Source organism: Carettochelys insculpta, chromosome 4 (genome assembly GCF_033958435.1).
Source record: "Carettochelys insculpta isolate YL-2023 chromosome 4, ASM3395843v1, whole genome shotgun sequence".
NCBI classification, from domain to species: domain Eukaryota; kingdom Metazoa; phylum Chordata; order Testudines; family Carettochelyidae; genus Carettochelys; species Carettochelys insculpta.
In genome coordinates, this window is record NC_134140.1 from 98,951,913 (window position 1) to 98,971,412 (window position 19,500).

The window sequence follows — 19,500 nt, forward strand, 5'->3', positions numbered from 1 at the left end:
GTCACAAAGAGAAGAGAAAAAAGTGGAATAGGCAGGATTGCAACTGAGCTGTTAAAAGCCAGCCGGACAAGTGCTATCAAAATATAAGGAAAAACGTATATCAGAAAGCATAGTTGCAAGACAGGGTAGCAGGTGGCTCGCTAAATGCAACAGTGCTGCCAGTCCTGAAGAAACAAGATCCTGCTGATTTGAATAATTAGAGAGTTGTAAGATCATTATCACTATTAAGAAAAATCATGAAAAAAACAGATGGCAACAAAAAATTACTACCAGTTTTAGAGGAAGTATTAGGGAAGGAACAGTGTGATTTAGATCAGGCAGAAATTCCACTGACCAGATATCCATACTCTGACAGCTGATGGGGAGGATGAAGTGAGAAGGGAGATTAAAAAGTGATTCCTGTTTTCATTCACTTCACTGAAGCATTTGATTCAATTAGAAGGGAAGCATTACAGAAAGTAGTAAAATCACACGATGTTCCAGATATGAAAACTGCAATTATAACAGTGATCAGCAAAGACTCCTGGACTGTGTCTGCTACACTAAATAAATAACTTCAAAGTTGCTTACTTCGAAGTACAACTTCAAAGTAAGCAACTTTGAAGTTTAGTGTCTACACACACCCTCCTTCAAAGCTAAACTTTGAAGCAGGGCACTACTCCATTCCCAGGAATGGAATAAGGACTTCAAAGTTGGGCTCCCTACTTAGAAGTTAACTTCAAAGTAAGGGAAAATGTGTGTAGACCTCTGCTGGCTACTTCGATGTAGTGCCTAATTTCAAAGTTAACTTTGAAGATAGGTCCTAGTGTAGACGCACCCCTGTAGTACTATCAAAACAAAAAGCAGTCAAGTAGCACTTTAAAGACTAGCAAAATAGTTTATTAGGTGAGCTTTCGTGGGACAGACCCACTTCTTCAGACCACAGCCAGACCAGAACAGACTCAATATTTAAGGCACAGAGAACCAACAACAGTAAGCAAGGAGGACAAATCAGAAAAAGATAATCAAGGTGAGCAAATCAGAGAGTGGGGGGGGGAGGTCAAGAATTTGAGAATGGGCAGATCATTATAAAGTCAGTTCAAGTCAAAGTTTGGTGTAAGACTAGGCAGCAGGGAATTATCATGTTCTTAAATTGCAAATGCTGGATAAAGAGTTAAACTCTAGCTTTAACAGATGACCTTGTACAGCCAACAGATATCTTCCAATTAGCCATATTTTTGTTATTCTTGGACAATTGGTGTAGTTGATTTGAATTTACAGTCACTTTGTGTTCTTGTCATTTATTGTAGTTGGAAAAGAGACAAAAGATAAAGCATTGAAATGCAGCAACAATGAAGTCACAGAAGAAGTAAAATGTCCCTGGAAACTTCATCAATGTAGAAGGTTCCATTACTGATGAGATTAAAACGAGATGTATGTAGCTACAAGTGATGCAAAATTATGGACTGATACTTTTTTGCCATACCCTTGCCTTAATACCAGGATCAAGCATCATCTACATTCTATCAAAACAAAAAAACAGTCATGTAGCTACATGACTGCATTCTGTGATAGAATACTGACTAACACGGAGATCTCTCTGTCATCTATACTGAATCTTTATCCAGCCCCTCTTCTTAAAGATCTCCAATAATGATGATTCTACAACCACCCTAGGTAATTTATTCCAGTACTTCCCCACCCTGACTCTTACGAAATTTTCCTAATGTCCAATCTAAACCTCTCTTGCTGCAATTTAAGCCCATTGTTTCTTGTTCTATTATGAAAGGCTAAGGACAATAATTATTCTCTCACCTCCTTGTAACACCCTTTTAGGTACTTGACAGCTGCTATCATATCCCTTTTGAACCTTCTCTTTCATAAATTGAACAAGCCCATTTTCTTTTACTCTTCCCTTATAGGTCATATTCTCTCACTCTTTAATCATTTCATTTGCTCTTCTCTGGACCCTCTCCAATTTCTTCACATCTTTCCTGAAATGTGTTGCCCAGAATTGAGGCCTAATCAGAGCAGAGTATAGGAGAAGAATTACTTCTCATGCCTTGCTCACAACATTCTTGTTAATGCATTACAGAATATTTTTTTGCAACAGTGTCAATTGTTCACTCACACTTAGCTTGTGGTCCACTATACTCACTAGCTCCCTTTTCTGCAGTACACCATCCTAGGAAGTCATCTCCCATTTTGTATGTGTGAAACTGATTGTTCTTCCCTAAATGGAGTACTTTGCATTTGTCCTGAGTAAACTCCATCCTATTTTTCCCTCAGACCATTTCTCCAATCTGCCCAGATCATTTTGAATTCTGACCCTTTCCTCTTGCAACCCCTCCTGGCTTGGTAGCATCTGCAAACTTGATCCATGTGCTCTCTATTCCATTACCTAAATCATTGATGAAGATATTGAATGGAACTGGCTCCAGAACTGATCCCTGTGGAACCCCAGTTGTTCTTCCCTTCCAGCATGACTGTGAACCATTAATAACTACTCTCTGTGAATGGTTATCCAACCAGTTACACACGTACCTGACAGTAGCCCCTTCTAGGTTGAATTTTCCTAGATTACTGATAAGAAGGTCACATGATACTGTATCAAATGCTTTACTAAAGTCTAGGTATGCCATGCTCACCACTTCCCCTTTACCCGCAAGACTTGTTACCTTACCAAAAAAAGCTACCAGGATGGTCTGACTTGCTTTGCTCCTCACAAACGCATGCTGACTGTGACCTATCAACTTATTATTTTCCACATGTGCAGATGGATTCCTTATATATTTGTTCCATTATCTTCCCTGGCACTGATGTTGACTGCCCTGCAATGTCCTGGGTTGTCTTTATATTCCTTTATATAGATGGTCACTGTATTTGCCCTTTTCTCATCTTCTGGAATCTCTCCTTACTTCGATGACTTTCCAAAGGCGATAGCTATTGCCTTGGATACCTCCTCTGTCAGCTTCTTCAGTATTTAGGAATTAATCAGTTGAAGAGTTGAGTTGAAGATGTCTAACTTTTCTAACTTATTTTTAAGTTGTGCCTCCCCTATCTTAACTTCTTGACATACACCATTTCCACTAGCATTCACTATGATAGGCATCCAATCTCCATCAGTCCTCTTGGCGAAAACTGAAACAAAGAAATTAAGCACTTCTGCCATTTCCATGTTTTTGGTTATTGTTTCTCCCTCTTCACTAAGCAATGGGCCTACCCTTCATCTTGCTACTAAATACACTTACAGAATGATTTCTTGATTCTCTTCATGTCTCGAGCTAGATTGAGGTCAGTTTGTACTTTTGCCTTTGTAATTTTGCCCCTACATTTCTGTATTATTTATTTATATTCCTCCTTTATACTTTGACCTTGTTTCCACGTTTGATATAATTCCTTTTTCATTTTTAGGTCATTCAAGACCTCCTGGTTAAGCCAGTAGGCATGCTTCATCTAAGGATAGTTTTGTTTCACAGAATATTCATTCTGCACAGACAGAACAACAAGCATAGAGAAAAAAATTGACTTTCTGTGTTTGACTTTCACAACCAATTTGTGCCTCTACTTTGTTCTAATACATGAGTAATAAAATAACACTAAACGTATGAAACTAAATATTTTCTCATTCTCACCATTACATATTCTTTCTTCACATATGTACACTTAAAACTATACAAAAGGAGCAATTATTGCAGGTACATCTTCTGCTAATTACTATATGGCTATTGTGAAATAACACCCGTTATCTTCAGATGGTTTAATTCTCAAATACATGGACAGAATAAGCTCTCTTGACCAACTGTAATCCTCAAGTACATGACAGCGTCTTCTCTAACATATATTCAGCTTTGAACAGCATAGTTGCAATTTGGAATGAAAGGAGAAATTATTACCAAAATATTGAGTGAACCTGGATTGTTAAAAGAAAATAGTCAGAGATCAACAAATACCAAGCAAGCCAATTCCTGAATACATTGAAAGAAAGTTTAGCAAAACAACTCAGTTATACAGTTTTGTGCCACACAGAGACAAACAGGAAAATGCAAAACCAGAAACATACAATTTTTTTGTGATCTACACATGGCTCGTTTCAAAATCTACACAGGCCTTTGGTCTTGTTGGGCGTGACATATTTTACAATTTTGGAAATAATGAAGCTATTATAAATTTCAAAACCCAGAAGGCTGATGTCTTCGTAAGTACTAAAATATCAAAATTAAGTGCTAGTAAATTGACAGAAGACATGTGGAAAAAAAAAAAAAGAAGTACAGGCACCTGCTTTACCAAAACAAAACAAAACAAAAAAATGAAATCAAATAAAATGAATGAGGCCAAGTGACACTGAAGTTCACACTGCAAGCAGATTATAATTTTTGTGGGCCCATTTAAATTAAACACATCATTACCCTGAAACACGGAAAGCAGTTCAACAAAACAGGAATTTTTGCACAACTGAAATCTGTTGCTTTGCAACGAAGCTGATTTCATTCCTGCAGTCAAACATTCGCTGAATAGGTCCTCAGACTGAAAGTCGTGTTCCTTATTAGAAAGCATTAACTTTTTCATGGCATAAACAAGATTTTTCTCACAGTGGAGCTGTCAATCTTACTAAATGAATTAAAAAGACAGAGTGAGGCCACTGCATGTTTTTAAATAATTATGGAGATGTAACCTCTTAACAGTTAACTCTGCAAACAGGATCCATTTTGAAGCCGTATTTTAGTATCTCAGCTTGGAATTTGCTTTTGGCTTAAAAACTCTCATTTTTACCCTAAACACAAAGGAGACTGTAGTCACAAAATCTGAAGGAAATTTTGGGTTACAGATCATTAAAAGTTATGTATCTCTGAAAAGCTGACTCATACTCCTTTAGGCAGAGAACAACTTTTTATTGTCTCTTCAAAACTCTGTATAGTTATGGTACATCCTAGTGGTTAGACCCTTGGGTCACAACTCTGCCATCTGCAGTATCCCCTGCTAATGGCTAATGTAGCATGGCAGTGGATAATAGATAGTTACTTGGACCTTCAAACAGGTTACCCTTGAAGTCTATCCCTTTCCTGGGTAATAAAGTCAAAAAAAAAAAAGGCCGGTGTCATCCAAAAAGGAGTTTCTGACTCAAATCTGTCTGGAAGCTACCAGGTACTGACCAGCAATGCTGTACTCCATGGCTGCGTCTACACGTGCACGCTACTTCGAAGTAGCGGCAGTAACTTCGAAATAGCGCCTGTCACGTCTACACGTGTTGGGCGCTATTTCGAAGTTGAAATCGACGTTAGGCGGCGAGACGTCGAAGTCGCTAACCCCATGAGCGGATGGGAATAGCGCCCTACTTCGACGTTCAACATCGAAGTAGGGACGTGTAGACGATCCGCGTCCCGCAACATCGAAATAGTGGGGTCCTCCATGGCGGCCATCAGCTGGGGGGTTGAGAGATACTCTCTCTCCAGGGGCTCTGTGGTCACCGTGGGCAGCAGCCCTTAGCCCAGGGCTTCTGGCTGCTGCTGCTGCAGCTGGGGGTCCGTGCTGCATATACAGGGTCTGCAACTAGTTGTTGGCTCTGTGTATCTTGCACTGTTTAATGAAAGTGTGTCTGGGAGGGGCCCTTTAAGGGAGCGGCTTGCTGTTGAGTCCGCCCCGTGACCCTGTCTGCAGCTGTGCCTGGCTCCCTTATTTCGATGTGTGCTACTTTGCCGTGTAGACGTTCCCTCGCTGTGCCTATTTCGATGTTGGGCTGAGCAACGTCGAAGTTGAACATCGACGTTGCCAGCCCTGGAGGACGTGTAGACGTTATTCATCGAAATAGCCTATTTCGATGTCGCAACATCGAAATAAGCTATTTCGAAGTTGGGTGCACGTGTAGACGTAGCCCATGACTGCTGGCTCCCTGGGTCACACCTTGTTCCTTAGTAACAGAGAGGCTCTCTCTCCCTGTTACTATTCAACATGCAAGCCACTATACTCAGCTGTTTGGAATGGAGATCCATCAATTACATGAAATCTTGTTACTTAGTTTCTCAGTCCAGGGTGCGGCCACAGCCTCACTGGAAAGGAAAAAAACAAAAAACAAAACAAAAACAAAAACAGACCACAGGATTCCTTAAACCTTAATGACAAAGTGGTCCCTCCTCTGGGGCCTGAGGTAGCTACAGCTCGAGTGCTTTTCTTCCCTCTAGGTGTGTCAAGATAAGTCCCTCCCCCGCATCTTACCTGTTTATCTGAGCTGTCTGGCAATCTTTTAAATTCCTCCTCCAATTGGATTAGGGTCTGCAAGTGCAATGGGCCTGGGTAACGTGGGCCCAGAGCTGCTTGTTAACTTCAACTATCCTCATGCAGAATAGTAACAGAGAGGTAGCTGTGTTAGTCTGTACTCGAGCAAAACAAAACAGCAGAAATGTACTACTTTAAAGACTAACAAAATGATTTATTAGGTGATGAGCTACATATTTTATATCCTCATAACAACGTGGTACCAATTTCAGAAGGAAAAAAAATGAGGTAATCAAGACTAGTTTTGGACGTCTAAAAATAAGAGAAGAATATATTGGAAACAAGCTGCTAAACTTAGAAGTACAGGGTAAGAGAAGGGTTGGAAGACCCAAACTAGATGGATGAATGTTATGAAAAAGGGCATGATTAGCTGGGGAGTTTCTGAGGAACTGCATCAAGACAGGCTAATGTGGAGAAGGTCTTAAAGAGCTCTAAGAGGTAAAGGCCTAGATTTCAATGGTTTATAACTAGATTTCTAGTCTCGGTTCTGAAGGTGGTGGTTTGTTATGAAGAGAAGGTACTTATTTTTAAGGATTCATATTATTAAGTATGATAAAAGTGAAGCATTTCCTGAGTTCAGTCAGACAAAATATGAAATTTTACTGAGAAGAAAAAAAAAAGTTGCCAGGAAAGCAAATCGCACTCACATAAAAAAGTTAAGGATTTGGGGGTGGGAAGTTGCCCCAAATTGGGATAAAAAGCCAAACCTTCTGTTGTGGGAGTGAAATTCTGCAATATTTCTTTTAGGAAACATTGGAACATTCCTGCAGTTGGATCAGGTTAATCTGCAGAAAGAAAATATGCTCTTGGGAGTTCTGATGCCTCTGCAGACAACCTGCCAACAACCCAGGGAAGCCCTGGCTGTCAGTGGAAATCATTTTCCCAGCCCCACAAAGATAGTGAACACAACACTCACAATAAAGTGGAAAACCTCAGTCCTACATTAACCCCAGGAAGGAGATGAATGATCTTTTCTTTTCAGGACAAAATGGTACCCCAGATGCCAGGGAATTGCTCATAAACTTTCCTGTTTGATGCTGGGAAGCTGTTTGAGTTCTGGTGTACCTTTGGGGTCAACCAATCAAAATCAGCCACAGAGAGGGGAGGGCAGGGTGTACACATCTTGAAGAGGCCAAGGGGATTCTTTCCTGGGTTGCTCCACTCAGGCTGTGCGGGGGCGGAGGGGCTCCCACCAGGGAATATTCAGCCCCTATTTTAGAACATGTGGCTTGAACCAAATGATCCGTTACTTTACAGAAGAACCTTTCTGGTTGAAGAACCCCAAGTGAAATGAATGGGTTCCTGGAAGTCACTGTGGTGGGCAAAATAGCAAAAATTACAATGTGTTCTTTACCATACTGAAAGAAGTCAATGAGCATGCTCTTTAAGTTATATTGTCTATGTGTATGACTCACTCCCTCCATTTCTCTACCCTTTCTCTTCCTCTGACCTTTATGCTGATTACACGTTGGGTGCATCTACACTAGGAACTAACTTTGAACTTAACATCAAAGTTAGGCACTACTTTGAAGCAACTAACAGAGTCTACACACATTTTCCCTTACTTCGAAGTTAACTTCAAAGTAGGGAGCCCAACTTTGAAGTCCTTGCTCCATTCCCGGGAATGGAGTAGTGCCCTGCTTCGAAGTTAAACTTCAAAATAGGTGTGTGTAGACGCTCAACTTCAAAGTTGCTCACTTCGAAGTACTTCAAGTAAGCAACTTCAAAGTTATTTTTGCAGCATAGACACAGCCACTGTATTTTACCAGGGAGGGGTTTTGTTAGATTTCAGTATTAGATGCATCAGAATTTATATATAGTCCGGAAATTCAATATGTAAAATACAGCTGAATACCCAGTATTGTAATTACTAAGACTCCTCCCAAAACTCCAAGTGTGCTCAAGAAACTGCTTTTTTTCCTTTTCTTTTTTTTTTTTTTTAAAACATGTAAAGTATTGCAGGCACATACTGTGCAAGTTCCCCATAACATATTCTGCAATGGGTTTATGACCTAAACAGATGCCAGTTAGTAATTTGCTGCAATCAAACTCAGATCTCCAACTGTGAAAGGCTTGGGCATTAATCTGTTATGTCATAGAGCTCTTAATACTTTCCTGCAATCTAACGGTGCCTAAAGTACAACTCATTACGCAAGGTTCTGAGAGAAGACTGATATGCAGAGTAAATGCAGAGTGTTTTGATCCCAAATTATGTTACACTTACCATCAAAATGATGCATTTTGGGAAAAAAAAACATGGAAAGACCCCTTAGGATGAACTTTTTACATAAACATATAAAACTTGCACAAAGTGGGCAACCGCACACATATGTGCACATCTGAACTTGTCTGTATCATGTGCAAGTCACTAAGGGTGAAAAGGGTGAAGAAGGTGCATGTCTGTGGGCAAAATGGGTATATGCTCTCAACGTCCTTGAGAAAAGAACATTTAAAAAAATAAAATTGAACTTAAAAAGATTAACTTAAATATATTTTCAAACCAACAATTACTTATTTTTAAGTCATTGTTGTACACAGAAAACCGCAGGGAGGCTGGTTCCCTTAGAAACTGCTGACCATGTAAATTTTGTCAGCTCATGATTCCTGTCTATCCCACAGTGAGCTCCCTTTAATCATGGCTGCATTTTATTGAATTGTACTTTCAAAACATAGCATACAACTGGTGAAGATTAACCTTTGGAATAAGGATTGATGCCATATGTTCATGTTTTACAGGTCTTATCCTAGCAATTAAGCTTCCTGAAATTGTAGTCCAGGAGGTGAAGAATTAGCTAACAGACTTTCAATTTATAAGGTGTAATTGTGCTGTTTAAGCAAGGGTTTAAGATCACCGTGACTGGAAAATTTTAATAATTCTCAAAGACCAGGACATTTTCCTTGCATAGTAATGTTACCACTCCAGCATTTATCTTCTTTTTTCTTTCAAGTGCATGAAGTGCTCACGCACACAACACTGCTTAATGCTAGCAGTTTCCAAACCCACTGGCTTATATGTTTTAGTTTCACATAAAAGTGACATGTCCACAAAGAAAGTATTCTTACAACATTTCTTACCTAATATTTACAAAGCAATCTATAAGGTATGGAGTAACATTTAGGCAAAAGATGAAACTAGAAGACCATGAAAATTTTTAATAATTTATATTTCAATGGCTTTATAATTCTTGCTTGAGTTAGATTTTCTGAGTATAAAGAGCTATGATTCTGGCCTGCTTCTGAAACCATAAGCAATAAGGTATTTGAGAATCAAGGGTGTATTTAGCTACATTTTCAAAAAAGCTATACATGATTTGCATGCCTAAAACTGGTAAGTCTTTATGAAACAAACAAGATGGAACTTGTGCCAGCTTATGGTTGGAAATCTTCACTTCTTGACTTTATTGCTTTCAGTCAGTATTGTAAAGTATTATGCTGAAACCTGAACTACCTTGACATGTGTTCCAGAGGCAATGCCAACGTCAGTTCTCACTTTGTCATCAATCTCACTCAGCACATTCTTAGTAAATTGGTGATGATGAGCCACCCTAAACATATCCCTGCCTAGCATACATACAGATGACGTGATCCCCTTGTTCCCAAGTTCCCCTTGTTTCATGGAATTCTACCTGTTTTGCTAAGAACCTTACAAACAGTTTTAAACCGTCATCTGATTCAATTTGTATTCTCTACAGGTGACTGTGCTTAACTTGATCAGGGAAAGGGACAGTCTATTGACAACAGAAGTGCTTGTCTGTTGGGGGCTATGCATGGTGAAAGGATAATAGTGAGTACTTGGAGAGCAAAAGGAAAGCAGGGGGAAAGGAAACAAAAGAAAGGAAAGCAACTGGCTAATGGTAGGGGTGCAACATGGGTAAAATGTTTCTATCTTTTTGTTTTGTTCTGCAGACACACATTGCTTATTGTTGTTTGCCATATGCTGTGGTAAACTTTGTGGTATTTTATGTGTTTATGTGTTGGCACTCAAGGGATTAGCCTACACAAATCTACAAGAAACTTGAAAATTCACCTTCAGCCAGCTGCAAAGCGAAACAACCCAGTGGAAGCTCTTGAAACTGCACATAGTTACAAATAACATAGACTGGAATAAATGAGTTGAAACAGCTAGACACTGTAGCTACTTCCTTTGGGGAATACATAGGAGCAATTCACTATCGCTGCATTTACATTAGCCCCCTCCTTTTGGTAGAGACATGGTAATGAGCGAGTTGGGAAGATGCTAATGAGGTGCTACCATGAATATGCAGTACCTGATTAGCATAATAGTGGCCGCACATGATTTAAAAGCGCTGCTGTCAAATCATGGGCCACCCATGTGGGGGGGGTGTTTCGAAAGAATCCCCAAGACTTCAAAAGCCACTTCTTCCTAAAACCAAATAGGAAGAGGAGGCTTTCAAAGTCCAGGGGGTCCATTTGAAAGGTCCCTGTCCACATGGGCAGCGCACGATTTGAAAGTGGTGCTTTCGAATCATGTGTGGCTGCCATTATGCTAACGAGGCAATGCATATACATGGCAGCACCTCATTAGCATATTCCCAACTCACTCATTACCATGTCCCTTCTGAAAGGAAGCGGCTCATGTAGATGTAGCCTGAGGCTGTGTCTACACGTGCCCCAAACTTCGAAATGGCCATGCAAATGGCCATTTCGAAGTTTACTAATGAAGCGCTGAAATGCATATTCAGCGCTTCATTAGCATGCGGGCGGCAGCGGCGCTTCGAAATTGACGAGCCTTGCCGCCGCGCGGCGCGGCCAGACGGGGCTCCTTTTCGAAAGGACGCCACCTTCTTCGAAGTCCCCTTATTCCCATGAGCTCACGGGAATAAGGGGACTTCGAAGTAGGTGGCGTGCTTTCGAAAAGGAGCCCCGTCTGGATGCGCCGCGCGGCGGCAAGGCTCGTCAATTTCGAAGCGCCGCTGCTGCCCGCATGCTAATGAAGCGCTGAATATGCATGTCAGCGCTTCATTAGTAAACTTCGAAATGGCCATTTGCATGGCCATTTCGAAGTTTGGGGCACGTGTAGACGTAGCCTATGTCTCTTAAATAATACTTAGTATTTCCTTTATTCTAGCTAAACATACTGCAGGTTGTCCTTTGTAAATATCCTGATCTGTTTTAATCAATCTATAAAGAAAATTACTAATGCTGGCTAGTAAACTAACCATAAAAGTGAAGTGCAGCACTATTCAGTGTTATTCTGAGATATATGCACAGTAGACTGCCTGCCAGGCAGTATCTTATACAGGAGTATCTGTGAGCTCTTTCTTTTTGCAGCTGTGTTCAGAGTTTTCCTTTGGAAATTTTACATAATGCTGACTGACACTCATTTACTGCCTGTTCTCACATTTTAGCTGGTAATGGAATAAAACGTATCAGATTGAACAAGATGATCATTGGCACTTAGGAGCCAAACCTTTTAGATTTTGGCAAACCAATCTCAAAGGGCAAAAAAACATGAAAAAAACGTGTTCTCAAACACTTTCAAGTGAAACTAGCAGAAATAATACACATTAAAAATGACAGATATTTCTGTTTGTAGCCTAGACAACTTTATGTATTCAGGCTATGTCTACACGTCCCTCCCTTTTGGAAGGGGCACGTAAACAAAGCGCGTCGAAAATGTTAATGTGGCACTGACAGGAATATTCAGTGCTTCATTTGCATAACAATGGCTACCCACCGCATCAAAAATGCTGCTTTCGAATTGCAGACTAGCCCTGTAGATGGAGTTCTTTTGAAAGGAAACCCTGATTTCAAAAACGCTTTTCTTCCCAATTTTGCTGGGGGGGAAGGCAGCACTTTTGATGCTCTAGGTGGATGCCATTATGCTAAATGAGGTGCTGAATATTCATATTAGTGCCTCATTAGATTTTTGGACCCACTTCATTTACCTGCCCCTTTCAAAAGAGAGTGGCATGTGTAGATGTAGCCTTTGGGAACAGTTAGGGAAAAAAGGCTTAGGCCCAGACCCTCCCATGGGAGTTAAGCACCCAAAACGTGGAGGGTCTGAGCTTTGTCTAATATGAAAAAGCATAGAGTATTTCTAATTATGATACTAAAATAGATACAGAGGAATTAAATTTCTGTCTGCATTATTCATTCTAGTCTCATGAGTCTCTCAGACCATAAAACAGGAAAGAAATATATGGAATGTTAAACTGGTAATGATTTAGTCTGTCTTATTTAAACCAATTATGGGAGATAGAGTCCATACCAAATATAAGACCTATTCTGCATCTTTTACACACCTTTTGGAACTCAATAACAATATTAATTTAAAAGATATCAGTGGATTTAAGTAACTATCCATCTTTTTTGATGTGGAAAACATCAGAACAGAGAGTAACTCACTAACAAGCCATCAGGCAGAAGCAGTTCATCCCATTTGAACGTCTTTTTTTTTCCAAATATCTTGTCCAATGCTGATATTATAGTCCATCATCTTCTCACAATCTCAGTAGAAAGCAGAAATGCTGGAAAAGTAGTTGGAACCTAAACATTCACATAGAGATGCTGGCCTGCCTACATGCTTAGATGTATCATTGATTTTAGTGGAAACAGAGTTAGGTCAACACCGAGTGTTCTGAAAAATCCCATTCTTACTATGAGTTGACAGGTGATTTGCATAACAATGATGGCCATGCTCCAAACTGATGACCTAGTCCATTAATCCTTATTCACATGAAGTTGGATTATGAGTCGTGCATATGGCTGCAGAAGGGGGGGATACAGATTTTGCCTTCCCTGACAGTCCAGGGTAGAGTTTGTGCCCCCTGAGACTCTCTCAAACATGAGGTGAATTTTGGTGCACAGAATTTGCTCCCCCCCACACCCCCAACAGAGCAGCAGTCCCACTTTGTCCACGGCTCAGTTTACTCTGCATCCTCTTTTGAGATATTTGATTGCTGGGCGAGAAAAAGGAAAAGATTCTCAGGACACAAGGACTGCTCTGGCATGTGGTCACTACATGGGCTGTGCAAGGAAGTAAACTCCTCACATATCCTCCTGCTGCACATATACAAAAGTCTATGTTAATAGGGCATAATTTCTACAGAGGTAACCTTTGCCATCCTGCATGCTTGAAAGGAAGAATGTAAATTTTCATCACATTTTTTTCCTAAAGCAAAACATATGAACCAAAGAGATATAAGAATAACTGTCAATTATGACAAGAAAACCACTCTGATTTGTTTTTCAAGTAGTAGTGTTAAAACTGCATGTAACCTGGGTTGCTAGTTTATTTTGAAATAGAAAAGAAACAAACAAAACTTTTAATTAGTAGTTGCATATCTGGTTCTAGCTGTTGTGTGTGGTAACACAGTATTCTGCAAATGCAAGATGACGTGGTTGTATTTCATTTCAGCAGTAGACTGGAGCAACTATCAGGTTTCCAGATGTACTACTCCATACCCACCATGCAACTAATAAATAAAATGATGATGATGTGTGGAATGCTAAAATTTTCTCCACAATAAAGTTCAAAAGGTTCGAGAACTTATGATAAAAGCTGCCGCTTCAATTTTTGTCATGCTGCCAGATTGTACTGTCTACCCATCTTTGAATCTCCACCAGATGGAGCAGAAATGAAACCCTCTCTTTACTCAACACCTTGATCAGAAAGAAAGGTTCACCTAAATCAAATAATGATTTATGAGTGAGAAACAGATTTAAAAAAAAGAACAGTTTTGAATGGTTCCATGCTGGTGTCTTGTTAAATCTGCAGGTAGTGGTTTTGGGGAAGTATCTGCAACTCCATCCCATTATTCTAAAGTTCATCACTTTGCCTGACACATCTACTTATAAATCACATCTGTACCTTTATATACTCTGTACAGGGGCATATGCCATAGGAGGGACTCTCTAATTCAGATCAAAAGGGACTCTGAGGTTGAATTTATATCTCATTTGTTGATTAAAGTCCTAGGGGCTATTTTGGGCAAGGCACTGAGTAGGCCTCCAAGTGTTGAACTTCAGGAACCTGCCACAGACTAAATAAGAGTTCACAATGCTAAGAACTTCTTAGACACTTGGCAGAACTGAGTAGGGGAAGTAGGGAAGGACCTGCTAGGGGAAGTAGGAGTAGGGGAAGTGAATAGAGGTGAAGTGACCTGCTATTGGCAAGGACTGGAGTAGCGGAGTAGGGGAAGTGACCTGCTATTGGCAAGGGCTGCTAGCAGATTATTATTCCTTGCAGAAGGAAGAGTAGTGCAAGGAAGGAACTTCGCTCTGAAGTACAATTCTTTTCTCGTGCTCTTGCGTGGCACAACTCTGTTGCACTCGTGACATAGGTTAGTGTCTAACATACAGTATGGATTTAAGTGTTAACTAAGGGCCTAATTTTAGCAGCCTTATTCTAAATGAGTAACACCTTACTCTAAAAACAAAAACAAAACAAACAAAACCCCACCACATTCTGCATGAATAAGAGCGTTATAATCTTGTCTTCAGCGCGAATGGGACACTTACAGCCAAATCTTAGCCTCTGAGCTCTGGGGACTGCTCTAAGAACATTGCTGAGTATTAGCAGTTAGACAGAGCTGTTCTAAGGCATTTTCCTTACGCAGGGTAGACAGAGGTAGAGTATCTTATGGAGCACCGCAGAAAGTGTCACGTACAACTTCCTTACATCTGTCGCAGACTGGAACCATTTATACTCTGCAGCACCTGCTCTGATGGATAACAGACATGCAGGCTGGGATCATGGCCAACGCCAAACTGGCTGGCTAGGCCTCCAGGAAACCATGGAGTGTGACTCCACTTATCAAATCAGCCCATTGCCTAGAGATTCAGGGGACGCTAGCAGAAGTGCAGCCACAAAACAACAACATAGGGAAAATCAACATGCAAGTGTATGATTCCTGCAGTTATGTTAAAGGGACATCCACAGGATAGCATGATGTGAGTCTTCTTACTCAATAGCTGCGTCTACACGTGCACGCTACTTCGAAGTAGCAGCACCAACTTCGACGTTAGGCGGCGAGACGTCGAAGTCGCTAACCTCATGAGGAGATAGGAATAGTGCCCTACTTCGACGTTCAACGTCGAAGTAGGGACCATGTAGACGATCCGCGTCCCGCAACGTCGAAATTGCTGGGTCCTCCATGGCGGCCATCAGCTGGGGGGTTGAGAGATGCTCTCTCTCCAGCCCCTGTGGGGCTCTATGGTCACCGTGGGCAGCAGCCCTTAGCCCAGGGCTTCTGGCTGCTTCTGCGGCAGCTGGGGATCTATGCTGCAGGCACAGGGTCTGCAACCAGTTGTCAGCTCTGTGTATCTTGTGTTGTTTAGTGCAACTGTGTCTGGGAGGGGCCCTTTAAGGGAGCGGCTGGCTGTTGAGTACGCCCTGTGACCCTGTCTGCAGCTGTGCCTGGCATCCCTATTTCGATGTGTGCTACTTTGACGTGTAGATGTTCCCTCGCTGCGCCTATTTCGATGTTGGGCTGAGCAACGTCGAAGTTGAACATCGACGTTGCCGGCCCTGGAGGACGTGTAGACGTTATTCATCGAAATAGACTATTTCGATGTCGCAACATCAAAATAAGCTATTTCGATGTTGGCTGCACGTGTAGACGTAGCCAATGAGTGCTAGATGTCTACTCTGCCCACCCTTACAGGGATGCACTGTGAGAGGGTAAAAAAGGGATTTTCACAGGAGGAATTTCATCTTTGATGTGGTACTCATAAATCTTCAGATTTAATTTCATCTGGATATTTAAAGAGATTCATTTCAGCAAAAATGAAAAAACAAAACAAAACAAAACAAAAATCTAAATAACATATACTCTGTTCGGTAAGATGGAGCTTGCCCTGGTAAAAGCAAATGAAAGGGAGTATTTTCCCAGTTAACCTGCAGTCCAAAGAATCACACTTTTCCCCTGATGTATTTTCAGAGATAACATGGATGATTTTCAGAAGATGACCTTTTTTCAAGGTTTCATCTTGCACTGATTTCCACGACAGGCTGACAGCTCACTATGCAACCTACTCCTGAAAATGAGCTGAAAACCAAAAGTGAATTTTAACAATAAAAAAACTTCAGAGAGCTACAATAAAAAGAGAAATGGGCACATCACTCCTGTTACCACTGAGGAAAATTATGTTTCTGCTTTTAAATCAACTGATCTGACAGGAATCTCTTAGAATTTCACTGCAGTTATCTAGGCAGTATTTGTAAAGTGATTTAAATACCTATTGTCATTATGGTTCCATTGAAGTCAACTGAAGCATTTGCACAACTTTCAGTATGATGCTCCTATCAATGTTTTAGCTAAATCATGGGTGAATGTAAAGAAACTGTACCTTCCATTATATTAGCTGTACAATTAAACTAAACTAGAGTCCAATTAAAAGATAACGAGAGGACTGGCTGCAACTCCACTTGCCAGCAGAAGTTGGGTTGGATGGAAGGTCTAGACAGAAACTTATAATACAAATCCAAAGTGTATGGGCAGGGCTCAGCGCAGGCTGGAGGAGGAGCTCTGCTGGGGGCTGGGCTAGGCCCCATGCTGGTCAGGGGCGGGTGGGGCTGACACGGTATGAGGGGTGGGTTCTGTTGGGGTGCTTGGACGAGCCCTGTGTTGGGTGAGAGTGGGGCTGACATAGTGTGTATGGGGGTCTCCAGCTGAAGGCTGGGCTGGGCCCTGTGCTGGCTAGGGGAAAGGCATGGGCTGGCACAGTTGGGGGGGGTCTGTTGGGGGTCTGCGTCAGGTCCCGCACTCGGTGGTGGAGGTCCTGGCATGGTGCAGAGGGAGGCTCGATTGTGGATCTGGGCTGGGCCCTGCGCTAGCCAGGGGAGGGCCTGGCACCAGGATGGAGCTCCGTCATGGGGCTGAGCCAGGCAACACACTGGCTGTGGGAAGGGCTGGGACAGGCCCATGGTACAAACTTGCCCTGACAGACAGACAGATGGACACAGCATAAATAATATATAAGATATCAAATTTTATGCACACCTCTGGTTAACATCTAAATCATGGATACCAACTCAATGTAGATTAAGTTGACTGTAAAATTAGGCATATTACAACAATTAAATAGTTGATTCAGATGAAGTTTAACACTTTCTTTTTTTCTGAATACTTTCTTTTTCTTTTACCATTGATAAATTGAATAATTAGATTTGGACTGGAGAGAACTTTGGGGCAGGCCAAAATCAAGACAGCAGCTTCAATTAGTAACAAATCAGCATAATAGTTACAAGTTTAACATGTGAAGTAATCAAGTGTGGGGCTAATCTTGCCAATTATTTAAGGTAAAGATCATATCCACTAGCTATGCATTAACAGAAGTCTCCTGTGGACCATAGACTAATTTTAATGATTTCCAGAGGGTTTTTCTCCTGAGTTAAGATGAGTAAACTTAACACAACTGTAAAACCTGCTACAATTATACTTCTCATGGCTTGGTAAATCCTTTTTGTCTCTTTTTATGTTAACAAGTGGTTGAAGGCATGACTATGCCTTTAGCCAGAGCACTGAGTACAGGGCAGCGTGTAATATACAGTAGCCCTGTGAACCACTGTGCCTTAGAGACTCCCCCCATGGAGCACAAGTCCCTTCCTGACTTCTCTGTGCTCTATGGAAGACAGTTATCCTTTGCTGCATGACACTTCCTTTATCAACTCAGACCAGAGGTGCTAGGGATGTGGAGCCCAAGATGCACTAAATCTTACCACTCCCTACATAACTGGGCTGGAAGATTAAGCATGCTTATTTCAGACATGCTGGCTATCTAGGCACATGCATACCTCACAGCTGGATAATTCTGAAATTAGCAAGAGGCGGGCAAGTGTGTGTTTAATTCCCTATGAGGATCACAGAATCACAGAATCATAGGGCTGGAAGGGACCTCAGGAGGTCATCTTGTCCAGCCCCCTGCTTCAAGCAGGATCAACCCCTACTAAGTCATCCCAGCCAGGACCTTGTCCAGCTGGGACTTAAAAATCTCGAGGAATGGAGAATCTACCACCTCTCCAGGCAACGCATTCCAATGCTTCACCACCCGCCTGGTGAAGTAGTTTTTCCTAATATCTAACCTACACCTCTCCCTCTTCAACTTCAGACTATTACTCCTTGTTCTGCCATCTGACACCACTGAGAACAGTTTTTCAACCTCCTCCTTAGAGCTCCCCTTCACGAAGTTGAAGGCTGCTATTAAATCACCCCTAAGTCTTCTCTTCTGTAAACTAAACAAACCCAAATCTCTCAGCCTATCCTCATAGGTCTTGTGCTCCAGCCCCTTAATCATTTTTGTTGCCCTCCGCTGAACCTGCTCCAGCAAATCCACATCCTTTTTATACTGGGGGGGCCCAAAACTGGACACAATATTCCAGATGTGGCCTCACCAGTCCCAAGTAGAGGGGAACAACTACTTCTCTAGATCTGCTCAAAATGCTCCTCCTAATGCACCCTAGTATATCGTTAGCCTTCTTGGCTACAAGGGCACACTGTCTACTCATATCCAGCCTTTCATCCACCATAACCCCTAGGTCCCTTTCCATCGTACTGCTGGTGAGCCAGTTGGTCCCCAGCCTGTAACAATGCTTGGGATTCTTCCGCCCCAGGTGCAGGACTCTACACTTCTCCTTGTTGAACCGTATCAGATTTCTTTTGGCCCAGTCCTCAAATTTATCCAGGTCCCTCCGGATTCTCTCTCTACCCTCCAACATATCTACCTCTCCCCTTGTTTTGTGGATGTGTAGTCCGAGTCACAATCCAACACTTAGGAACTATGAAGAGATGAAGAGCAAACGTACAGCACAGGCCACAGCAGAGTAAAGATAGCAGAACAGTGCTCATACCAAATGGCAATGCACTTTCTAAAATTATGTTCTAAAACAATAATCTTACTTGTATTATAACACATGTGGGCACCATGGCAATGCTAAGATAGAAAATGTCATTGATAGTAGTTGCAACTGGAAGAATTACAGATTGGCTGTGGCCCCTTTCAGTGGGGCTATTGTAATATGGCACTTCAGAATATGTTAATGAGGCACTGTCATGAATATGTAGCACCTCATTAGCGTAATGGCAGCCACGCACACTTCAAAACTGCCGATTTTAAAGTGCACTCCACCCATGTAGCCAAGAGCCTTCAAATGGCACCCTGATTTCGAAAGCCCCTTCTTTTCATCTGGTTTTGGGAAGAAGGGACTTTTGAAATTGGGGCGGGGGTTGTTTTGAAAGGCCCCCAGCTACATAGGTGGTGTGCATTTTGAAACCATCAGTTTTG

At 41.6% G+C, this 19,500-nt stretch overlaps 1 protein-coding gene across 1 annotated transcript in view; it reads right to left on the reverse strand.

Moving 5' to 3' along the window:
* The window catches only part of FAT4 (FAT atypical cadherin 4), a 242,052-nt gene that overhangs the window by 77,375 nt on the left and 145,177 nt on the right, over positions 1-19,500 (reverse strand). The gene's annotated exons all lie outside the window — the stretch shown is intronic.